This window comes from Phyllobates terribilis, unplaced genomic scaffold (assembly GCF_046119375.1).
Source record: "Phyllobates terribilis strain yellow unplaced genomic scaffold, ASM4611937v1 Scaffold_595__1_contigs__length_1002683, whole genome shotgun sequence".
In the NCBI taxonomy this organism is placed as follows: Eukaryota; Metazoa; Chordata; class Amphibia; order Anura; family Dendrobatidae; genus Phyllobates; species Phyllobates terribilis.
This window is the reverse complement of record NW_027363355.1, coordinates 727,398-750,840: the sequence shown is the minus strand read 5'-3', so window position 1 is coordinate 750,840 and position 23,443 is coordinate 727,398.

The window sequence follows — 23,443 nt, the reverse complement described above, 5'->3', positions numbered from 1 at the left end:
TGTGTGATAGTAGTAGAGTTGTGTGTATGCAGGAGAGATGTGTGTATGTAGGAAAGAGGGTGGAAACTTATCAATGCTATAGGACCTATGCAAGAACCTAACATGATCAAATTTGACTCATGACAATACAGCTTTAAAAAATGCATTGGCAGCAATTGTACCGATCATCTACTTTCAATTAATTATCAGTAAATTGGTGAAAGTACACCTATTAAAAAAAAAATAACAGCCTCCTCCATATCCCCTCTAGCTGTCCTGTCCATCACCAAGATAGGTGCGTTTTCTGCCATTTTAGGTAGAAGTAATGTTCAACCAATTTGCTTCTAATTTAGACAAAGTAGTAGGAAAGTTTATCAAACAAACTCTACATATGAGCTCTATCTATTTTACAATACGTGTAATATGTATTCACAAAATGTCCATTTTCTATATGTGTGAACTTCACATCTTTTTTTTTTTTAGTAAGTTTTAGTGCATGATGAGGTGGTGTTTACCTATAGGATCCACCATCTCTTGGACTGGGCACCATTGATGGTATTTATTGGGCCCCACGTTCTTAAGTAAATCTCAATATTGCTTCAAAAAGGTAGCTATGCATATACAGTTTACAGACAGAATGTTAACATATTAAGCAAGAGTGTGACAACTTATCAGTGCTAAATGTGCCATAAAAAAACCCAGCATGTAAAATTCTTAGCTTTGACAAGTGACAACATATCTGGCAAAATGCATTGTAAACCAAATGTAATTTTTAGCTGCAGTAAATTTTAGACAATCAAAATGATGTTAAAATGTGTGTGTTTCTTACAGTCTAGAGGCTGCTTATTCTGATGGAGGAAAACACTGACAGCATCCTTCATGATCACTGAAAGAACTGTTCTCCTTTCTCCTGCCCCACACTGATCTATCTGATCGGTGCAGTGCAGGGGAGAAAGTCACCAGGACTTGCACGGATGTTGCGCATCCTGTGTAGCTGAAAAAACTTCTGCAAGACTAGCCCTTGGACCTCTTTATGAAAAGAAGAACGACACTCCTGATATGTGAGGTGGCATGGATAGGGTCCCAATCAAACAAAGTTGTTGATTAGCCATTGAACCTTTCAGGTCATGTGATCAGTCACATTCCTGGAAGGAATTTCAAGATGTGGTAATGTATACGATGGATGAGTGTACATATATATATATATATATATATATATATATATATATAAGTGTTTGTGTGTGTGGAGCTGCATGAGTATATAAGAGAGCTGTTGGTGTATGTAAGAAAGCTGTGTACAAGTATGTAGCAAAACAGTGCGTGTATGTAACAGAGGTGTGAGTGCATACTTCAAAGCTGTAGAAAAGCTATATGTGTTAGAACTGTGTTTGTGTATGGAGGAGAGTTGTGTGTGTATTTCGGAAAATTGCGTGTGTGATAGTAGTAGAGTTGTGTGTATGCAGGAGAGATGTGTGTATGTAGGAAAGAGGGTGGAAACTTATCAATGCTATAGGACCTATGCAAGAACCTAACATGATCAAATTTGACTCATGACAATACAGCTTTAAAAAATGCATTGGCAGCAATTGTACCGATCATCTACTTTCAATTAATTATCAGTAAATTGGTGAAAGTACACCTATTAAAAAAAAAATAACAGCCTCCTCCATATCCCCTCTAGCTGTCCTGTCCATCACCAAGATAGGTGCGTTTTCTGCCATTTTAGGTAGAAGTAATGTTCAACCAATTTGCTTCTAATTTAGACAAAGTAGTAGGAAAGTTTATCAAACAAACTCTACATATGAGCTCTATCTATTTTACAATACGTGTAATATGTATTCACAAAATGTCCATTTTCTATATGTGTGAACTTCACATCTTTTTTTTTTTTAGTAAGTTTTAGTGCATGATGAGGTGGTGTTTACCTATAGGATCCACCATCTCTTGGACTGGGCACCATTGATGGTATTTATTGGGCCCCACGTTCTTAAGTAAATCTCAATATTGCTTCAAAAAGGTAGCTATGCATATACAGTTTACAGACAGAATGTTAACATATTAAGCAAGAGTGTGACAACTTATCAGTGCTAAATGTGCCATAAAAAAACCCAGCATGTAAAATTCTTAGCTTTGACAAGTGACAACATATCTGGCAAAATGCATTGTAAACCAAATGTAATTTTTAGCTGCAGTAAATTTTAGACAATCAAAATGATGTTAAAATGTGTGTGTTTCTTACAGTCTAGAGGCTGCTTATTCTGATGGAGGAAAACACTGACAGCATCCTTCATGATCACTGAAAGAACTGTTCTCCTTTCTCCTGCCCCACACTGATCTATCTGATCGGTGCAGTGCAGGGGAGAAAGTCACCAGGACTTGCACGGATGTTGCGCATCCTGTGTAGCTGAAAAAACTTCTGCAAGACTAGCCCTTGGACCTCTTTATGAAAAGAAGAACGACACTCCTGATATGTGAGGTGGCATGGATAGGGTCCCAATCAAACAAAGTTGTTGATTAGCCATTGAACCTTTCAGGTCATGTGATCAGTCACATTCCTGGAAGGAATTTCAAGATGTGGTAATGTATACGATGGATGAGTGTACATATATATATATATATATATATATATATAAGTGTTTGTGTGTGTGGAGCTGCATGAGTATATAAGAGAGCTGTTGGTGTATGTAAGAAAGCTGTGTACAAGTATGTAGCAAAACAGTGCGTGTATGTAACAGAGGTGTGAGTGCATACTTCAAAGCTGTAGAAAAGCTATATGTGTTAGAACTGTGTTTGTGTATGGAGGAGAGTTGTGTGTGTATTTCGGAAAATTGCGTGTGTGATAGTAGTAGAGTTGTGTGTATGCAGGAGAGATGTGTGTATGTAGGAAAGAGGGTGGAAACTTATCAATGCTATAGGACCTATGCAAGAACCTAACATGATCAAATTTGACTCATGACAATACAGCTTTAAAAAATGCATTGGCAGCAATTGTACCGATCATCTACTTTCAATGAATTATCAGCAAATTGGTGAAAGTACACCTATTAAAAAAAAAATAACAGCCTCCTCCATATCCCCTCTAGCTGTCCTGTCCATCACCAAGATAGGTGCGTTTTCTGCCATTTTAGGTAGAAGTAATGTTCAACCAATTTGCTTCTAATTTAGACAAAGTAGTAGGAAAGTTTATCAAACAAACTCTACATATGAGCTCTATCTATTTTACAATACGTGTAATATGTATTCACAAAATGTCCATTTTCTATATGTGTGAACTTCACATCTTTTTTTTTTTTTAGTAAGTTTTAGTGCATGATGAGGTGGTGTTTACCTATAGGATCCACCATCTCTTGGACTGGGCACCATTGATGGTATTTATTGGGCCCCACGTTCTTAAGTAAATCTCAATATTGCTTCAAAAAGGTAGCTATGCATATACAGTTTACAGACAGAATGTTAACATATTAAGCAAGAGTGTGACAACTTATCAGTGCTAAATGTGCCATAAAAAAACCCAGCATGTAAAATTCTTAGCTTTGACAAGTGACAACATATCTGGCAAAATGCATTGTAAACCAAATGTAATTTTTAGCTGCAGTAAATTTTAGACAATCAAAATGATGTTAAAATGTGTGTGTTTCTTACAGTCTAGAGGCTGCTTATTCTGATGGAGGAAAACACTGACAGCATCCTTCATGATCACTGAAAGAACTGTTCTCCTTTCTCCTGCCCCACACTGATCTATCTGATCGGTGCAGTGCAGGGGAGAAAGTCACCAGGACTTGCACGGATGTTGCGCATCCTGTGTAGCTGAAAAAACTTCTGCAAGACTAGCCCTTGGACCTCTTTATGAAAAGAAGAACGACACTCCTGATATGTGAGGTGGCATGGATAGGGTCCCAATCAAACAAAGTTGTTGATTAGCCATTGAACCTTTCAGGTCATGTGATCAGTCACATTCCTGGAAGGAATTTCAAGATGTGGTAATGTATACGATGGATGAGTGTACATATATATATATATATATATATATATATAAGTGTTTGTGTGTGTGGAGCTGCATGAGTATATAAGAGAGCTGTTGGTGTATGTAAGAAAGCTGTGTACAAGTATGTAGCAAAACAGTGCGTGTATGTAACAGAGGTGTGAGTGCATACTTCAAAGCTGTAGAAAAGCTATATGTGTTAGAACTGTGTTTGTGTATGGAGGAGAGTTGTGTGTGTATTTCGGAAAATTGCGTGTGTGATAGTAGTAGAGTTGTGTGTATGCAGGAGAGATGTGTGTATGTAGGAAAGAGGGTGGAAACTTATCAATGCTATAGGACCTATGCAAGAACCTAACATGATCAAATTTGACTCATGACAATACAGCTTTAAAAAATGCATTGGCAGCAATTGTACCGATCATCTACTTTCAATGAATTATCAGCAAATTGGTGAAAGTACACCTATTAAAAAAAAAATAACAGCCTCCTCCATATCCCCTCTAGCTGTCCTGTCCATCACCAAGATAGGTGCGTTTTCTGCCATTTTAGGTAGAAGTAATGTTCAACCAATTTGCTTCTAATTTAGACAAAGTAGTAGGAAAGTTTATCAAACAAACTCTACATATGAGCTCTATCTATTTTACAATACGTGTAATATGTATTCACAAAATGTCCATTTTCTATATGTGTGAACTTCACATCTTTTTTTTTTTTTAGTAAGTTTTAGTGCATGATGAGGTGGTGTTTACCTATAGGATCCACCATCTCTTGGACTGGGCACCATTGATGGTATTTATTGGGCCCCACGTTCTTAAGTAAATCTCAATATTGCTTCAAAAAGGTAGCTATGCATATACAGTTTACAGACAGAATGTTAACATATTAAGCAAGAGTGTGACAACTTATCAGTGCTAAATGTGCCATAAAAAAACCCAGCATGTAAAATTCTTAGCTTTGACAAGTGACAACATATCTGGCAAAATGCATTGTAAACCAAATGTAATTTTTAGCTGCAGTAAATTTTAGACAATCAAAATGATGTTAAAATGTGTGTGTTTCTTACAGTCTAGAGGCTGCTTATTCTGATGGAGGAAAACACTGACAGCATCCTTCATGATCACTGAAAGAACTGTTCTCCTTTCTCCTGCCCCACACTGATCTATCTGATCGGTGCAGTGCAGGGGAGAAAGTCACCAGGACTTGCACGGATGTTGCGCATCCTGTGTAGCTGAAAAAACTTCTGCAAGACTAGCCCTTGGACCTCTTTATGAAAAGAAGAACGACACTCCTGATATGTGAGGTGGCATGGATAGGGTCCCAATCAAACAAAGTTGTTGATTAGCCATTGAACCTTTCAGGTCATGTGATCAGTCACATTCCTGGAAGGAATTTCAAGATGTGGTAATGTATACGATGGATGAGTGTACATATATATATATATATATATATATATATAAGTGTTTGTGTGTGTGAAGCTGCATGAGTATATAAGAGAGCTGTTGGTGTATGTAAGAAAGCTGTGTACAAGTATGTAGCAAAACAGTGCGTGTATGTAACAGAGGTGTGAGTGCATACTTCAAAGCTGTAGAAAAGCTATATGTGTTAGAACTGTGTTTGTGTATGGAGGAGAGTTGTGTGTGTATTTCGGAAAATTGCGTGTGTGATAGTAGTAGAGTTGTGTGTATGCAGGAGAGATGTGTGTATGTAGGAAAGAGGGTGGAAACTTATCAATGCTATAGGACCTATGCAAGAACCTAACATGATCAAATTTGACTCATGACAATACAGCTTTAAAAAATGCATTGGCAGCAATTGTACCGATCATCTACTTTCAATGAATTATCAGCAAATTGGTGAAAGTACACCTATTAAAAAAAAAATAACAGCCTCCTCCATATCCCCTCTAGCTGTCCTGTCCATCACCAAGATAGGTGCGTTTTCTGCCATTTTAGGTAGAAGTAATGTTCAACCAATTTGCTTCTAATTTAGACAAAGTAGTAGGAAAGTTTATCAAACAAACTCTACATATGAGCTCTATCTATTTTACAATACGTGTAATATGTATTCACAAAATGTCCATTTTCTATATGTGTGAACTTCACATCTTTTTTTTTTTTAGTAAGTTTTAGTGCATGATGAGGTGGTGTTTACCTATAGGATCCACCATCTCTTGGACTGGGCACCATTGATGGTATTTATTGGGCCCCACGTTCTTAAGTAAATCTCAATATTGCTTCAAAAAGGTAGCTATGCATATACAGTTTACAGACAGAATGTTAACATATTAAGCAAGAGTGTGACAACTTATCAGTGCTAAATGTGCCATAAAAAAACCCAGCATGTAAAATTCTTAGCTTTGACAAGTGACAACATATCTGGCAAAATGCATTGTAAACCAAATGTAATTTTTAGCTGCAGTAAATTTTAGACAATCAAAATGATGTTAAAATGTGTGTGTTTCTTACAGTCTAGAGGCTGCTTATTCTGATGGAGGAAAACACTGACAGCATCCTTCATGATCACTGAAAGAACTGTTCTCCTTTCTCCTGCCCCACACTGATCTATCTGATCGGTGCAGTGCAGGGGAGAAAGTCACCAGGACTTGCACGGATGTTGCGCATCCTGTGTAGCTGAAAAAACTTCTGCAAGACTAGCCCTTGGACCTCTTTATGAAAAGAAGAACGACACTCCTGATATGTGAGGTGGCATGGATAGGGTCCCAATCAAACAAAGTTGTTGATTAGCCATTGAACCTTTCAGGTCATGTGATCAGTCACATTCCTGGAAGGAATTTCAAGATGTGGTAATGTATACGATGGATGAGTGTACATATATATATATATATATATATATATATATAAGTGTTTGTGTGTGTGGAGCTGCATGAGTATATAAGAGAGCTGTTGGTGTATGTAAGAAAGCTGTGTACAAGTATGTAGCAAAACAGTGCGTGTATGTAACAGAGGTGTGAGTGCATACTTCAAAGCTGTAGAAAAGCTATATGTGTTAGAACTGTGTTTGTGTATGGAGGAGAGTTGTGTGTGTATTTCGGAAAATTGCGTGTGTGATAGTAGTAGAGTTGTGTGTATGCAGGAGAGATGTGTGTATGTAGGAAAGAGGGTGGAAACTTATCAATGCTATAGGACCTATGCAAGAACCTAACATGATCAAATTTGACTCATGACAATACAGCTTTAAAAAATTCATTGGCAGCAATTGTACCGATCATCTACTTTCAATTAATTATCAGTAAATTGGTGAAAGTACACCTATTAAAAAAAAAATAACAGCCTCCTCCATATCCCCTCTAGCTGTCCTGTCCATCACCAAGATAGGTGCGTTTTCTGCCATTTTAGGTAGAAGTAATGTTCAACCAATTTGCTTCTAATTTAGACAAAGTAGTAGGAAAGTTTATCAAACAAACTCTACATATGAGCTCTATCTATTTTACAATACGTGTAATATGTATTCACAAAATGTCCATTTTCTATATGTGTGAACTTCACATCTTTTTTTTTTTTTAGTAAGTTTTAGTGCATGATGAGGTGGTGTTTACCTATAGGATCCACCATCTCTTGGACTGGGCACCATTGATGGTATTTATTGGGCCCCACGTTCTTAAGTAAATCTCAATATTGCTTCAAAAAGGTAGCTATGCATATACAGTTTACAGACAGAATGTTAACATATTAAGCAAGAGTGTGACAACTTATCAGTGCTAAATGTGCCATAAAAAAACCCAGCATGTAAAATTCTTAGCTTTGACAAGTGACAACATATCTGGCAAAATGCATTGTAAACCAAATGTAATTTTTAGCTGCAGTAAATTTTAGACAATCAAAATGATGTTAAAATGTGTGTGTTTCTTACAGTCTAGAGGCTGCTTATTCTGATGGAGGAAAACACTGACAGCATCCTTCATGATCACTGAAAGAACTGTTCTCCTTTCTCCTGCCCCACACTGATCTATCTGATCGGTGCAGTGCAGGGGAGAAAGTCACCAGGACTTGCACGGATGTTGCGCATCCTGTGTAGCTGAAAAAACTTCTGCAAGACTAGCCCTTGGACCTCTTTATGAAAAGAAGAACGACACTCCTGATATGTGAGGTGGCATGGATAGGGTCCCAATCAAACAAAGTTGTTGATTAGCCATTGAACCTTTCAGGTCATGTGATCAGTCACATTCCTGGAAGGAATTTCAAGATGTGGTAATGTATACGATGGATGAGTGTACATATATATATATATATATATATATATATAAGTGTTTGTGTGTGTGGAGCTGCATGAGTATATAAGAGAGCTGTTGGTGTATGTAAGAAAGCTGTGTACAAGTATGTAGCAAAACAGTGCGTGTATGTAACAGAGGTGTGAGTGCATACTTCAAAGCTGTAGAAAAGCTATATGTGTTAGAACTGTGTTTGTGTATGGAGGAGAGTTGTGTGTGTATTTCGGAAAATTGCGTGTGTGATAGTAGTAGAGTTGTGTGTATGCAGGAGAGATGTGTGTATGTAGGAAAGAGGGTGGAAACTTATCAATGCTATAGGACCTATGCAAGAACCTAACATGATCAAATTTGACTCATGACAATACAGCTTTAAAAAATGCATTGGCAGCAATTGTACCGATCATCTACTTTCAATGAATTATCAGCAAATTGGTGAAAGTACACCTATTAAAAAAAAAATAACAGCCTCCTCCATATCCCCTCTAGCTGTCCTGTCCATCACCAAGATAGGTGCGTTTTCTGCCATTTTAGGTAGAAGTAATGTTCAACCAATTTGCTTCTAATTTAGACAAAGTAGTAGGAAAGTTTATCAAACAAACTCTACATATGAGCTCTATCTATTTTACAATACGTGTAATATGTATTCACAAAATGTCCATTTTCTATATGTGTGAACTTCACATCTTTTTTTTTTTTTAGTAAGTTTTAGTGCATGATGAGGTGGTGTTTACCTATAGGATCCACCATCTCTTGGACTGGGCACCATTGATGGTATTTATTGGGCCCCACGTTCTTAAGTAAATCTCAATATTGCTTCAAAAAGGTAGCTATGCATATACAGTTTACAGACAGAATGTTAACATATTAAGCAAGAGTGTGACAACTTATCAGTGCTAAATGTGCCATAAAAAAACCCAGCATGTAAAATTCTTAGCTTTGACAAGTGACAACATATCTGGCAAAATGCATTGTAAACCAAATGTAATTTTTAGCTGCAGTAAATTTTAGACAATCAAAATGATGTTAAAATGTGTGTGTTTCTTACAGTCTAGAGGCTGCTTATTCTGATGGAGGAAAACACTGACAGCATCCTTCATGATCACTGAAAGAACTGTTCTCCTTTCTCCTGCCCCACACTGATCTATCTGATCGGTGCAGTGCAGGGGAGAAAGTCACCAGGACTTGCACGGATGTTGCGCATCCTGTGTAGCTGAAAAAACTTCTGCAAGACTAGCCCTTGGACCTCTTTATGAAAAGAAGAACGACACTCCTGATATGTGAGGTGGCATGGATAGGGTCCCAATCAAACAAAGTTGTTGATTAGCCATTGAACCTTTCAGGTCATGTGATCAGTCACATTCCTGGAAGGAATTTCAAGATGTGGTAATGTATACGATGGATGAGTGTACATATATATATATATATATATATATATAAGTGTTTGTGTGTGTGGAGCTGCATGAGTATATAAGAGAGCTGTTGGTGTATGTAAGAAAGCTGTGTACAAGTATGTAGCAAAACAGTGCGTGTATGTAACAGAGGTGTGAGTGCATACTTCAAAGCTGTAGAAAAGCTATATGTGTTAGAACTGTGTTTGTGTATGGAGGAGAGTTGTGTGTGTATTTCGGAAAATTGCGTGTGTGATAGTAGTAGAGTTGTGTGTATGCAGGAGAGATGTGTGTATGTAGGAAAGAGGGTGGAAACTTATCAATGCTATAGGACCTATGCAAGAACCTAACATGATCAAATTTGACTCATGACAATACAGCTTTAAAAAATGCATTGGCAGCAATTGTACCGATCATCTACTTTCAATTAATTATCAGTAAATTGGTGAAAGTACACCTATTAAAAAAAAAATAACAGCCTCCTCCATATCCCCTCTAGCTGTCCTGTCCATCACCAAGATAGGTGCGTTTTCTGCCATTTTAGGTAGAAGTAATGTTCAACCAATTTGCTTCTAATTTAGACAAAGTAGTAGGAAAGTTTATCAAACAAACTCTACATATGAGCTCTATCTATTTTACAATACGTGTAATATGTATTCACAAAATGTCCATTTTCTATATGTGTGAACTTCACATCTTTTTTTTTTTTAGTAAGTTTTAGTGCATGATGAGGTGGTGTTTACCTATAGGATCCACCATCTCTTGGACTGGGCACCATTGATGGTATTTATTGGGCCCCACGTTCTTAAGTAAATCTCAATATTGCTTCAAAAAGGTAGCTATGCATATACAGTTTACAGACAGAATGTTAACATATTAAGCAAGAGTGTGACAACTTATCAGTGCTAAATGTGCCATAAAAAAACCCAGCATGTAAAATTCTTAGCTTTGACAAGTGACAACATATCTGGCAAAATGCATTGTAAACCAAATGTAATTTTTAGCTGCAGTAAATTTTAGACAATCAAAATGATGTTAAAATGTGTGTGTTTCTTACAGTCTAGAGGCTGCTTATTCTGATGGAGGAAAACACTGACAGCATCCTTCATGATCACTGAAAGAACTGTTCTCCTTTCTCCTGCCCCACACTGATCTATCTGATCGGTGCAGTGCAGGGGAGAAAGTCACCAGGACTTGCACGGATGTTGCGCATCCTGTGTAGCTGAAAAAACTTCTGCAAGACTAGCCCTTGGACCTCTTTATGAAAAGAAGAACGACACTCCTGATATGTGAGGTGGCATGGATAGGGTCCCAATCAAACAAAGTTGTTGATTAGCCATTGAACCTTTCAGGTCATGTGATCAGTCACATTCCTGGAAGGAATTTCAAGATGTGGTAATGTATACGATGGATGAGTGTACATATATATATATATATATATATATATATATAAGTGTTTGTGTGTGTGGAGCTGCATGAGTATATAAGAGAGCTGTTGGTGTATGTAAGAAAGCTGTGTACAAGTATGTAGCAAAACAGTGCGTGTATGTAACAGAGGTGTGAGTGCATACTTCAAAGCTGTAGAAAAGCTATATGTGTTAGAACTGTGTTTGTGTATGGAGGAGAGTTGTGTGTGTATTTCGGAAAATTGCGTGTGTGATAGTAGTAGAGTTGTGTGTATGCAGGAGAGATGTGTGTATGTAGGAAAGAGGGTGGAAACTTATCAATGCTATAGGACCTATGCAAGAACCTAACATGATCAAATTTGACTCATGACAATACAGCTTTAAAAAATGCATTGGCAGCAATTGTACCGATCATCTACTTTCAATGAATTATCAGCAAATTGGTGAAAGTACACCTATTAAAAAAAAAATAACAGCCTCCTCCATATCCCCTCTAGCTGTCCTGTCCATCACCAAGATAGGTGCGTTTTCTGCCATTTTAGGTAGAAGTAATGTTCAACCAATTTGCTTCTAATTTAGACAAAGTAGTAGGAAAGTTTATCAAACAAACTCTACATATGAGCTCTATCTATTTTACAATACGTGTAATATGTATTCACAAAATGTCCATTTTCTATATGTGTGAACTTCACATCTTTTTTTTTTTTTAGTAAGTTTTAGTGCATGATGAGGTGGTGTTTACCTATAGGATCCACCATCTCTTGGACTGGGCACCATTGATGGTATTTATTGGGCCCCACGTTCTTAAGTAAATCTCAATATTGCTTCAAAAAGGTAGCTATGCATATACAGTTTACAGACAGAATGTTAACATATTAAGCAAGAGTGTGACAACTTATCAGTGCTAAATGTGCCATAAAAAAACCCAGCATGTAAAATTCTTAGCTTTGACAAGTGACAACATATCTGGCAAAATGCATTGTAAACCAAATGTAATTTTTAGCTGCAGTAAATTTTAGACAATCAAAATGATGTTAAAATGTGTGTGTTTCTTACAGTCTAGAGGCTGCTTATTCTGATGGAGGAAAACACTGACAGCATCCTTCATGATCACTGAAAGAACTGTTCTCCTTTCTCCTGCCCCACACTGATCTATCTGATCGGTGCAGTGCAGGGGAGAAAGTCACCAGGACTTGCACGGATGTTGCGCATCCTGTGTAGCTGAAAAAACTTCTGCAAGACTAGCCCTTGGACCTCTTTATGAAAAGAAGAACGACACTCCTGATATGTGAGGTGGCATGGATAGGGTCCCAATCAAACAAAGTTGTTGATTAGCCATTGAACCTTTCAGGTCATGTGATCAGTCACATTCCTGGAAGGAATTTCAAGATGTGGTAATGTATACGATGGATGAGTGTACATATATATATATATATATATATATATATATAAGTGTTTGTGTGTGTGGAGCTGCATGAGTATATAAGAGAGCTGTTGGTGTATGTAAGAAAGCTGTGTACAAGTATGTAGCAAAACAGTGCGTGTATGTAACAGAGGTGTGAGTGCATACTTCAAAGCTGTAGAAAAGCTATATGTGTTAGAACTGTGTTTGTGTATGGAGGAGAGTTGTGTGTGTATTTCGGAAAATTGCGTGTGTGATAGTAGTAGAGTTGTGTGTATGCAGGAGAGATGTGTGTATGTAGGAAAGAGGGTGGAAACTTATCAATGCTATAGGACCTATGCAAGAACCTAACATGATCAAATTTGACTCATGACAATACAGCTTTAAAAAATGCATTGGCAGCAATTGTACCGATCATCTACTTTCAATTAATTATCAGTAAATTGGTGAAAGTACACCTATTAAAAAAAAAATAACAGCCTCCTCCATATCCCCTCTAGCTGTCCTGTCCATCACCAAGATAGGTGCGTTTTCTGCCATTTTAGGTAGAAGTAATGTTCAACCAATTTGCTTCTAATTTAGACAAAGTAGTAGGAAAGTTTATCAAACAAACTCTACATATGAGCTCTATCTATTTTACAATACGTGTAATATGTATTCACAAAATGTCCATTTTCTATATGTGTGAACTTCACATCTTTTTTTTTTTTAGTAAGTTTTAGTGCATGATGAGGTGGTGTTTACCTATAGGATCCACCATCTCTTGGACTGGGCACCATTGATGGTATTTATTGGGCCCCACGTTCTTAAGTAAATCTCAATATTGCTTCAAAAAGGTAGCTATGCATATACAGTTTACAGACAGAATGTTAACATATTAAGCAAGAGTGTGACAACTTATCAGTGCTAAATGTGCCATAAAAAAACCCAGCATGTAAAATTCTTAGCTTTGACAAGTGACAACATATCTGGCAAAATGCATTGTAAACCAAATGTAATTTTTAGCTGCAGTAAATTTTAGACAATCAAAATGATGTTAAAATGTGTGTGTTTCTTACAGTCTAGAGGCTGCTTATTCTGATGGAGGAAAACACTGACAGCATCCTTCATGATCACTGAAAGAACTGTTCTCCTTTCTCCTGCCCCACACTGATCTATCTGATCGGTGCAGTGCAGGGGAGAAAGTCACCAGGACTTGCACGGATGTTGCGCATCCTGTGTAGCTGAAAAAACTTCTGCAAGACTAGCCCTTGGACCTCTTTATGAAAAGAAGAACGACACTCCTGATATGTGAGGTGGCATGGATAGGGTCCCAATCAAACAAAGTTGTTGATTAGCCATTGAACCTTTCAGGTCATGTGATCAGTCACATTCCTGGAAGGAATTTCAAGATGTGGTAATGTATACGATGGATGAGTGTACATATATATATATATATATATATATATATATAAGTGTTTGTGTGTGTGAAGCTGCATGAGTATATAAGAGAGCTGTTGGTGTATGTAAGAAAGCTGTGTACAAGTATGTAGCAAAACAGTGCGTGTATGTAACAGAGGTGTGAGTGCATACTTCAAAGCTGTAGAAAAGCTATATGTGTTAGAACTGTGTTTGTGTATGGAGGAGAGTTGTGTGTGTATTTCGGAAAATTGCGTGTGTGATAGTAGTAGAGTTGTGTGTATGCAGGAGAGATGTGTGTATGTAGGAAAGAGGGTGGAAACTTATCAATGCTATAGGACCTATGCAAGAACCTAACATGATCAAATTTGACTCATGACAATACAGCTTTAAAAAATGCATTGGCAGCAATTGTACCGATCATCTACTTTCAATGAATTATCAGCAAATTGGTGAAAGTACACCTATTAAAAAAAAAATAACAGCCTCCTCCATATCCCCTCTAGCTGTCCTGTCCATCACCAAGATAGGTGCGTTTTCTGCCATTTTAGGTAGAAGTAATGTTCAACCAATTTGCTTCTAATTTAGACAAAGTAGTAGGAAAGTTTATCAAACAAACTCTACATATGAGCTCTATCTATTTTACAATACGTGTAATATGTATTCACAAAATGTCCATTTTCTATATGTGTGAACTTCACATCTTTTTTTTTTTTAGTAAGTTTTAGTGCATGATGAGGTGGTGTTTACCTATAGGATCCACCATCTCTTGGACTGGGCACCATTGATGGTATTTATTGGGCCCCACGTTCTTAAGTAAATCTCAATATTGCTTCAAAAAGGTAGCTATGCATATACAGTTTACAGACAGAATGTTAACATATTAAGCAAGAGTGTGACAACTTATCAGTGCTAAATGTGCCATAAAAAAACCCAGCATGTAAAATTCTTAGCTTTGACAAGTGACAACATATCTGGCAAAATGCATTGTAAACCAAATGTAATTTTTAGCTGCAGTAAATTTTAGACAATCAAAATGATGTTAAAATGTGTGTGTTTCTTACAGTCTAGAGGCTGCTTATTCTGATGGAGGAAAACACTGACAGCATCCTTCATGATCACTGAAAGAACTGTTCTCCTTTCTCCTGCCCCACACTGATCTATCTGATCGGTGCAGTGCAGGGGAGAAAGTCACCAGGACTTGCACGGATGTTGCGCATCCTGTGTAGCTGAAAAAACTTCTGCAAGACTAGCCCTTGGACCTCTTTATGAAAAGAAGAACGACACTCCTGATATGTGAGGTGGCATGGATAGGGTCCCAATCAAACAAAGTTGTTGATTAGCCATTGAACCTTTCAGGTCATGTGATCAGTCACATTCCTGGAAGGAATTTCAAGATGTGGTAATGTATACGATGGATGAGTGTACATATATATATATATATATATATATATATAAGTGTTTGTGTGTGTGGAGCTGCATGAGTATATAAGAGAGCTGTTGGTGTATGTAAGAAAGCTGTGTACAAGTATGTAGCAAAACAGTGCGTGTATGTAACAGAGGTGTGAGTGCATACTTCAAAGCTGTAGAAAAGCTATATGTGTTAGAACTGTGTTTGTGTATGGAGGAGAGTTGTGTGTGTATTTCGGAAAATTGCGTGTGTGATAGTAGTAGAGTTGTGTGTATGCAGGAGAGATGTGTGTATGTAGGAAAGAGGGTGGAAACTTATCAATGCTATAGGACCTATGCAAGAACCTAACATGATCAAATTTGACTCATGACAATACAGCTTTAAAAAATTCATTGGCAGCAATTGTACCGATCATCTACTTTCAATTAATTATCAGTAAATTGGTGAAAGTACACCTATTAAAAAAAAAATAACAGCCTCCTCCATATCCCCTCTAGCTGTCCTGTCCATCACCAAGATAGGTGCGTTTTCTGCCATTTTAGGTAGAAGTAATGTTCAACCAATTTGCTTCTAATTTAGACAAAGTAGTAGGAAAGTTTATCAAACAAACTCTACATATGAGCTCTATCTATTTTACAATACGTGTAATATGTATTCACAAAATGTCCATTTTCTATATGTGTGAACTTCACATCTTTTTTTTTTTTAGTAAGTTTTAGTGCATGATGAGGTGGTGTTTACCTATAGGATCCACCATCTCTTGGACTGGGCACCATTGATGGTATTTATTGGGCCCCACGTTCTTAAGTAAATCTCAATATTGCTTCAAAAAGGTAGCTATGCATATACAGTTTACAGACAGAATGTTAACATATTAAGCAAGAGTGTGACAACTTATCAGTGCTAAATGTGCCATAAAAAAACCCAGCATGTAAAATTCTTAGCTTTGACAAGTGACAACATATCTGGCAAAATGCATTGTAAACCAAATGTAATTTTTAGCTGCAGTAAATTTTAGACAATCAAAATGATGTTAAAATGTGTGTGTTTCTTACAGTCTAGAGGCTGCTTATTCTGATGGAGGAAAACACTGACAGCATCCTTCATGATCACTGAAAGAACTGTTCTCCTTTCTCCTGCCCCACACTGATCTATCTGATCGGTGCAGTGCAGGGGAGAAAGTCACCAGGACTTGCACGGATGTTGCGCATCCTGTGTAGCTGAAAAAACTTCTGCAAGACTAGCCCTTGGACCTCTTTATGAAAAGAAGAACGACACTCCTGATATGTGAGGTGGCATGGATAGGGTCCCAATCAAACAAAGTTGTTGATTAGCCATTGAACCTTTCAGGTCATGTGATCAGTCACATTCCTGGAAGGAATTTCAAGATGTGGTAATGTATACGATGGATGAGTGTACATATATATATATATATATATATAAGTGTTTGTGTGTGTGAAGCTGCATGAGTATATAAGAGAGCTGTTGGTGTATGTAAGAAAGCTGTGTACAAGTATGTAGCAAAACAGTGCGTGTATGTAACAGAGGTGTGAGTGCATACTTCAAAGCTGTAGAAAAGCTATATGTGTTAGAACTGTGTTTGTGTATGGAGGAGAGTTGTGTGTGTATTTCGGAAAATTGCGTGTGTGATAGTAGTAGAGTTGTGTGTATGCAGGAGAGATGTGTGTATGTAGGAAAGAGGGTGGAAACTTATCAATGCTATAGGACCTATGCAAGAACCTAACATGATCAAATTTGACTCATGACAATACAGCTTTAAAAAATGCATTGGCAGCAATTGTACCGATCATCTACTTTCAATGAATTATCAGCAAATTGGTGAAAGTACACCTATTAAAAAAAAAATAACAGCCTCCTCCATATCCCCTCTAGCTGTCCTGTCCATCACCAAGATAGGTGCGTTTTCTGCCATTTTAGGTAGAAGTAATGTTCAACCAATTTGCTTCTAATTTAGACAAAGTAGTAGGAAAGTTTATCAAACAAACTCTACATATGAGCTCTATCTATTTTACAATACGTGTAATATGTATTCACAAAATGTCCATTTTCTATATGTGTGAACTTCACATCTTTTTTTTTTTTAGTAAGTTTTAGTGCATGATGAGGTGGTGTTTACCTATAGGATCCACCATCTCTTGGACTGGGCACCATTGATGGTATTTATTGGGCCCCACGTTCTTAAGTAAATCTCAATATTGCTTCAAAAAGGTAGCTATGCATATACAGTTTACAGACAGAATGTTAACATATTAAGCAAGAGTGTGACAACTTATCAGTGCTAAATGTGCCATAAAAAAACCCAGCATGTAAAATTCTTAGCTTTGACAAGTGACAACATATCTGGCAAAATGCATTGTAAACCAAATGTAATTTTTAGCTGCAGTAAATTTTAGACAATCAAAATGATGTTAAAATGTGTGTGTTTCTTACAGTCTAGAGGCTGCTTATTCTGATGGAGGAAAACACTGACAGCATCCTTCATGATCACTGAAAGAACTGTTCTCCTTTCTCCTGCCCCACACTGATCTATCTGATCGGTGCAGTGCAGGGGAGAAAGTCACCAGGACTTGCACGGATGTTGCGCATCCTGTGTAGCTGAAAAAACTTCTGCAAGACTAGCCCTTGGACCTCTTTATGAAAAGAAGAACGACACTCCTGATATGTGAGGTGGCATGGATAGGGTCCCAATCAAACAAAGTTGTTGATTAGCCATTGAACCTTTCAGGTCATGTGATCAGTCACATTCCTGGAAGGAATTTCAAGATGTGGTAATGTATACGATGGATGAGTGTACATATATATATATATATATATATATATATATAAGTGTTTGTGTGTGTGGAGCTGCATGAGTATATAAGAGAGCTGTTGGTGTATGTAAGAAAGCTGTGTACAAGTATGTAGCAAAACAGTGCGTGTATGTAACAGAGGTGTGAGTGCATACTTCAAAGCTGTAGAAAAGCTATATGTGTTAGAACTGTGTTTGTGTATGGAGGAGAGTTGTGTGTGTATTTCGGAAAATTGCGTGTGTGATAGTAGTAGAGTTGTGTGTATGCAGGAGAGATGTGTGTATGTAGGAAAGAGGGTGGAAACTTATCAATGCTATAGGACCTATGCAAGAACCTAACATGATCAAATTTGACTCATGACAATACAGCTTTAAAAAATGCATTGGCAGCAATTGTACCGATCATCTACTTTCAATTAATTATCAGTAAATTGGTGAAAGTACACCTATTAAAAAAAAAATAACAGCCTCCTCCATATCCCCTCTAGCTGTCCTGTCCATCACCAAGATAGGTGCGTTTTCTGCCATTTTAGGTAGAAGTAATGTTCAACCAATTTGCTTCTAATTTAGACAAAGTAGTAGGAAAGTTTATCAAACAAACTCTACATATGAGCTCTATCTATTTTACAATACGTGTAATATGTATTCACAAAATGTCCATTTTCTATATGTGTGAACTTCACATCTTTTTTTTTTTTAGTAAGTTTTAGTGCATGATGAGGTGGTGTTTACCTATAGGATCCACCATCTCTTGGACTGGGCACCATTGATGGTATTTATTGGGCCCCACGTTCTTAAGTAAATCTCAATATTGCTTCAAAAAGGTAGCTATGCATATACAGTTTACAGACAGAATGTTAACATATTAAGCAAGAGTGTGACAACTTATCAGTGCTAAATGTGCCATAAAAAAACCCAGCATGTAAAATTCTTAGCTTTGACAAGTGACAACATATCTGGCAAAATGCATTGTAAACCAAATGTAATTTTTAGCTGCAGTAAATTTTAGACAATCAAAATGATGTTAAAATGTGTGTGTTTCTTACAGTCTAGAGGCTGCTTATTCTGATGGAGGAAAACACTGACAGCATCCTTCATGATCACTGAAAGAACTGTTCTCCTTTCTCCTGCCCCACACTGATCTATCTGATCGGTGCAGTGCAGGGGAGAAAGTCACCAGGACTTGCACGGATGTTGCGCATCCTGTGTAGCTGAAAAAACTTCTGCAAGACTAGCCCTTGGACCTCTTTATGAAAAGAAGAACGACACTCCTGATATGTGAGGTGGCATGGATAGGGTCCCAATCAAACAAAGTTGTTGATTAGCCATTGAACCTTTCAGGTCATGTGATCAGTCACATTCCTGGAAGGAATTTCAAGATGTGGTAATGTATACGATGGATGAGTGTACATATATATATATATATATATATATATATAAGTGTTTGTGTGTGTGAAGCTGCATGAGTATATAAGAGAGCTGTTGGTGTATGTAAGAAAGCTGTGTACAAGTATGTAGCAAAACAGTGCGTGTATGTAACAGAGGTGTGAGTGCATACTTCAAAGCTGTAGAAAAGCTATATGTGTTAGAACTGTGTTTGTGTATGGAGGAGAGTTGTGTGTGTATTTCGGAAAATTGCGTGTGTGATAGTAGTAGAGTTGTGTGTATGCAGGAGAGATGTGTGTATGTAGGAAAGAGGGTGGAAACTTATCAATGCTATAGGACCTATGCAAGAACCTAACATGATCAAATTTGACTCATGACAATACAGCTTTAAAAAATGCATTGGCAGCAATTGTACCGATCATCTACTTTCAATGAATTATCAGCAAATTGGTGAAAGTACACCTATTAAAAAAAAAATAACAGCCTCCTCCATATCCCCTCTAGCTGTCCTGTCCATCACCAAGATAGGTGCGTTTTCTGCCATTTTAGGTAGAAGTAATGTTCAACCAATTTGCTTCTAATTTAGACAAAGTAGTAGGAAAGTTTATCAAACAAACTCTACATATGAGCTCTATCTATTTTACAATACGTGTAATATGTATTCACAAAATGTCCATTTTCTATATGTGTGAACTTCACATCTTTTTTTTTTTTAGTAAGTTTTAGTGCATGATGAGGTGGTGTTTACCTATAGGATCCACCATCTCTTGGACTGGGCACCATTGATGGTATTTATTGGGCCCCACGTTCTTAAGTAAATCTCAATATTGCTTCAAAAAGGTAGCTATGCATATACAGTTTACAGACAGAATGTTAACATATTAAGCAAGAGTGTGACAACTTATCAGTGCTAAATGTGCCATAAAAAAACCCAGCATGTAAAATTCTTAGCTTTGACAAGTGACAACATATCTGGCAAAATGCATTGTAAACCAAATGTAATTTTTAGCTGCAGTAAATTTTAGACAATCAAAATGATGTTAAAATGTGTGTGTTTCTTACAGTCTAGAGGCTGCTTATTCTGATGGAGGAAAACACTGACAGCATCCTTCATGATCACTGAAAGAACTGTTCTCCTTTCTCCTGCCCCACACTGATCTATCTGATCGGTGCAGTGCAGGGGAGAAAGTCACCAGGACTTGCACGGATGTTGCGCATCCTGTGTAGCTGAAAAAACTTCTGCAAGACTAGCCCTTGGACCTCTTTATGAAAAGAAGAACGACACTCCTGATATGTGAGGTGGCATGGATAGGGTCCCAATCAAACAAAGTTGTTGATTAGCCATTGAACCTTTCAGGTCATGTGATCAGTCACATTCCTGGAAGGAATTTCAAGATGTGGTAATGTATACGATGGATGAGTGTACATATATATATATATATATATATATATATATATAAGTGTTTGTGTGTGTGGAGCTGCATGAGTATATAAGAGAGCTGTTGGTGTATGTAAGAAAGCTGTGTACAAGTATGTAGCAAAACAGTGCGTGTATGTAACAGAGGTGTGAGTGCATACTTCAAAGCTGTAGAAAAGCTATATGTGTTAGAACTGTGTTTGTGTATGGAGGAGAGTTGTGTGTGTATTTCGGAAAATTGCGTGTGTGATAGTAGTAGAGTTGTGTGTATGCAGGAGAGATGTGTGTATGTAGGAAAGAGGGTGGAAACTTATCAATGCTATAGGACCTATGCAAGAACCTAACATGATCAAATTTGACTCATGACAATACAGCTTTAAAAAATTCATTGGCAGCAATTGTACCGATCATCTACTTTCAATTAATTATCAGTAAATTGGTGAAAGTACACCTATTAAAAAAAAAATAACAGCCTCCTCCATATCCCCTCTAGCTGTCCTGTCCATCACCAAGATAGGTGCGTTTTCTGCCATTTTAGGTAGAAGTAATGTTCAACCAATTTGCTTCTAATTTAGACAAAGTAGTAGGAAAGTTTATCAAACAAACTCTACATATGAGCTCTATCTATTTTACAATACGTGTAATATGTATTCACAAAATGTCCATTTTCTATATGTGTGAACTTCACATCTTTTTTTTTTTTAGTAAGTTTTAGTGCATGATGAGGTGGTGTTTACCTATAGGATCCACCATCTCTTGGACTGGGCACCATTGATGGTATTTATTGGGCCCCACGTTCTTAAGTAAATCTCAATATTGCTTCAAAAAGGTAGCTATGCATATACAGTTTACAGACAGAATGTTAACATATTAAGCAAGAGTGTGACAACTTATCAGTGCTAAATGTGCCATAAAAAAACCCAGCATGTAAAATTCTTAGCTTTGACAAGTGACAACATATCTGGCAAAATGCATTGTAAACCAAATGTAATTTTTAGCTGCAGTAAATTTTAGACAATCAAAATGATGTTAAAATGTGTGTGTTTCTTACAGTCTAGAGGCTGCTTATTCTGATGGAGGAAAACACTGACAGCATCCTTCATGATCACTGAAAGAACTGTTCTCCTTTCTCCTGCCCCACACTGATCTATCTGATCGGTGCAGTGCAGGGGAGAAAGTCACCAGGACTTGCACGGATGTTGCGCATCCTGTGTAGCTGAAAAAACTTCTGCAAGACTAGCCCTTGGACCTCTTTATGAAAAGAAGAACGACACTCCTGATATGTGAGGTGGCATGGATAGGGTCCCAATCAAACAAAGTTGTTGATTAGCCATTGAACCTTTCAGGTCATGTGATCAGTCACATTCCTGGAAGGAATTTCAAGATGTGGTAATGTATACGATGGATGAGTGTACATATATATATATATATATATATATATATAAGTGTTTGTGTGTGTGAAGCTGCATGAGTATATAAGAGAGCTGTTGGTGTATGTAAGAAAGCTGTGTACAAGTATGTAGCAAAACAGTGCGTGTATGTAACAGAGGTGTGAGTGCATACTTCAAAGCTGTAGAAAAGCTATATGTGTTAGAACTGTGTTTGTGTATGGAGGAGAGTTGTGTGTGTATTTCGGAAAATTGCGTGTGTGATAGTAGTAGAGTTGTGTGTATGCAGGAGAGATGTGTGTATGTAGGAAAGAGGGTGGAAACTTATCAATGCTATAGGACCTATGCAAGAACCTAACATGATCAAATTTGACTCATGACAATACAGCTTTAAAAAATGCATTGGCAGCAATTGTACCGATCATCTACTTTCAATGAATTATCAGCAAATTGGTGAAAGTACACCTATTAAAAAAAAAATAACAGCCTCCTCCATATCCCCTCTAGCTGTCCTGTCCATCACCAAGATAGGTGCGTTTTCTGCCATTTTAGGTAGAAGTAATGTTCAACCAATTTGCTTCTAATTTAGACAAAGTAGTAGGAAAGTTTATCAAACAAACTCTACATATGAGCTCTATCTATTTTACAATACGTGTAATATGTATTCACAAAATGTCCATTTTCTATATGTGTGAACTTCACATCTTTTTTTTTTTTAGTAAGTTTTAGTGCATGATGAGGTGGTGTTTACCTATAGGATCCACCATCTCTTGGACTGGGCACCATTGATGGTATTTATTGGGCCCCACGTTCTTAAGTAAATCTCAATATTGCTTCAAAAAGGTAGCTATGCATATACAGTTTACAGACAGAATGTTAACATATTAAGCAAGAGTGTGACAACTTATCAGTGCTAAATGTGCCATAAAAAAACCCAGCATGTAAAATTCTTAGCTTTGACAAGTGACAACATATCTGGCAAAATGCATTGTAAACCAAATGTAATTTTTAGCTGCAGTAAATTTTAGACAATCAAAATGATGTTAAAATGTGTGTGTTTCTTACAGTCTAGAGGCTGCTTATTCTGATGGAGGAAAACACTGACAGCATCCTTCATGATCACTGAAAGAACTGTTCTCCTTTCTCCTGCCCCACACTGATCTATCTGATCGGTGCAGTGCAGGGGAGAAAGTCACCAGGACTTGCACGGATGTTGCGCATCCTGTGTAGCTGAAAAAACTTCTGCAAG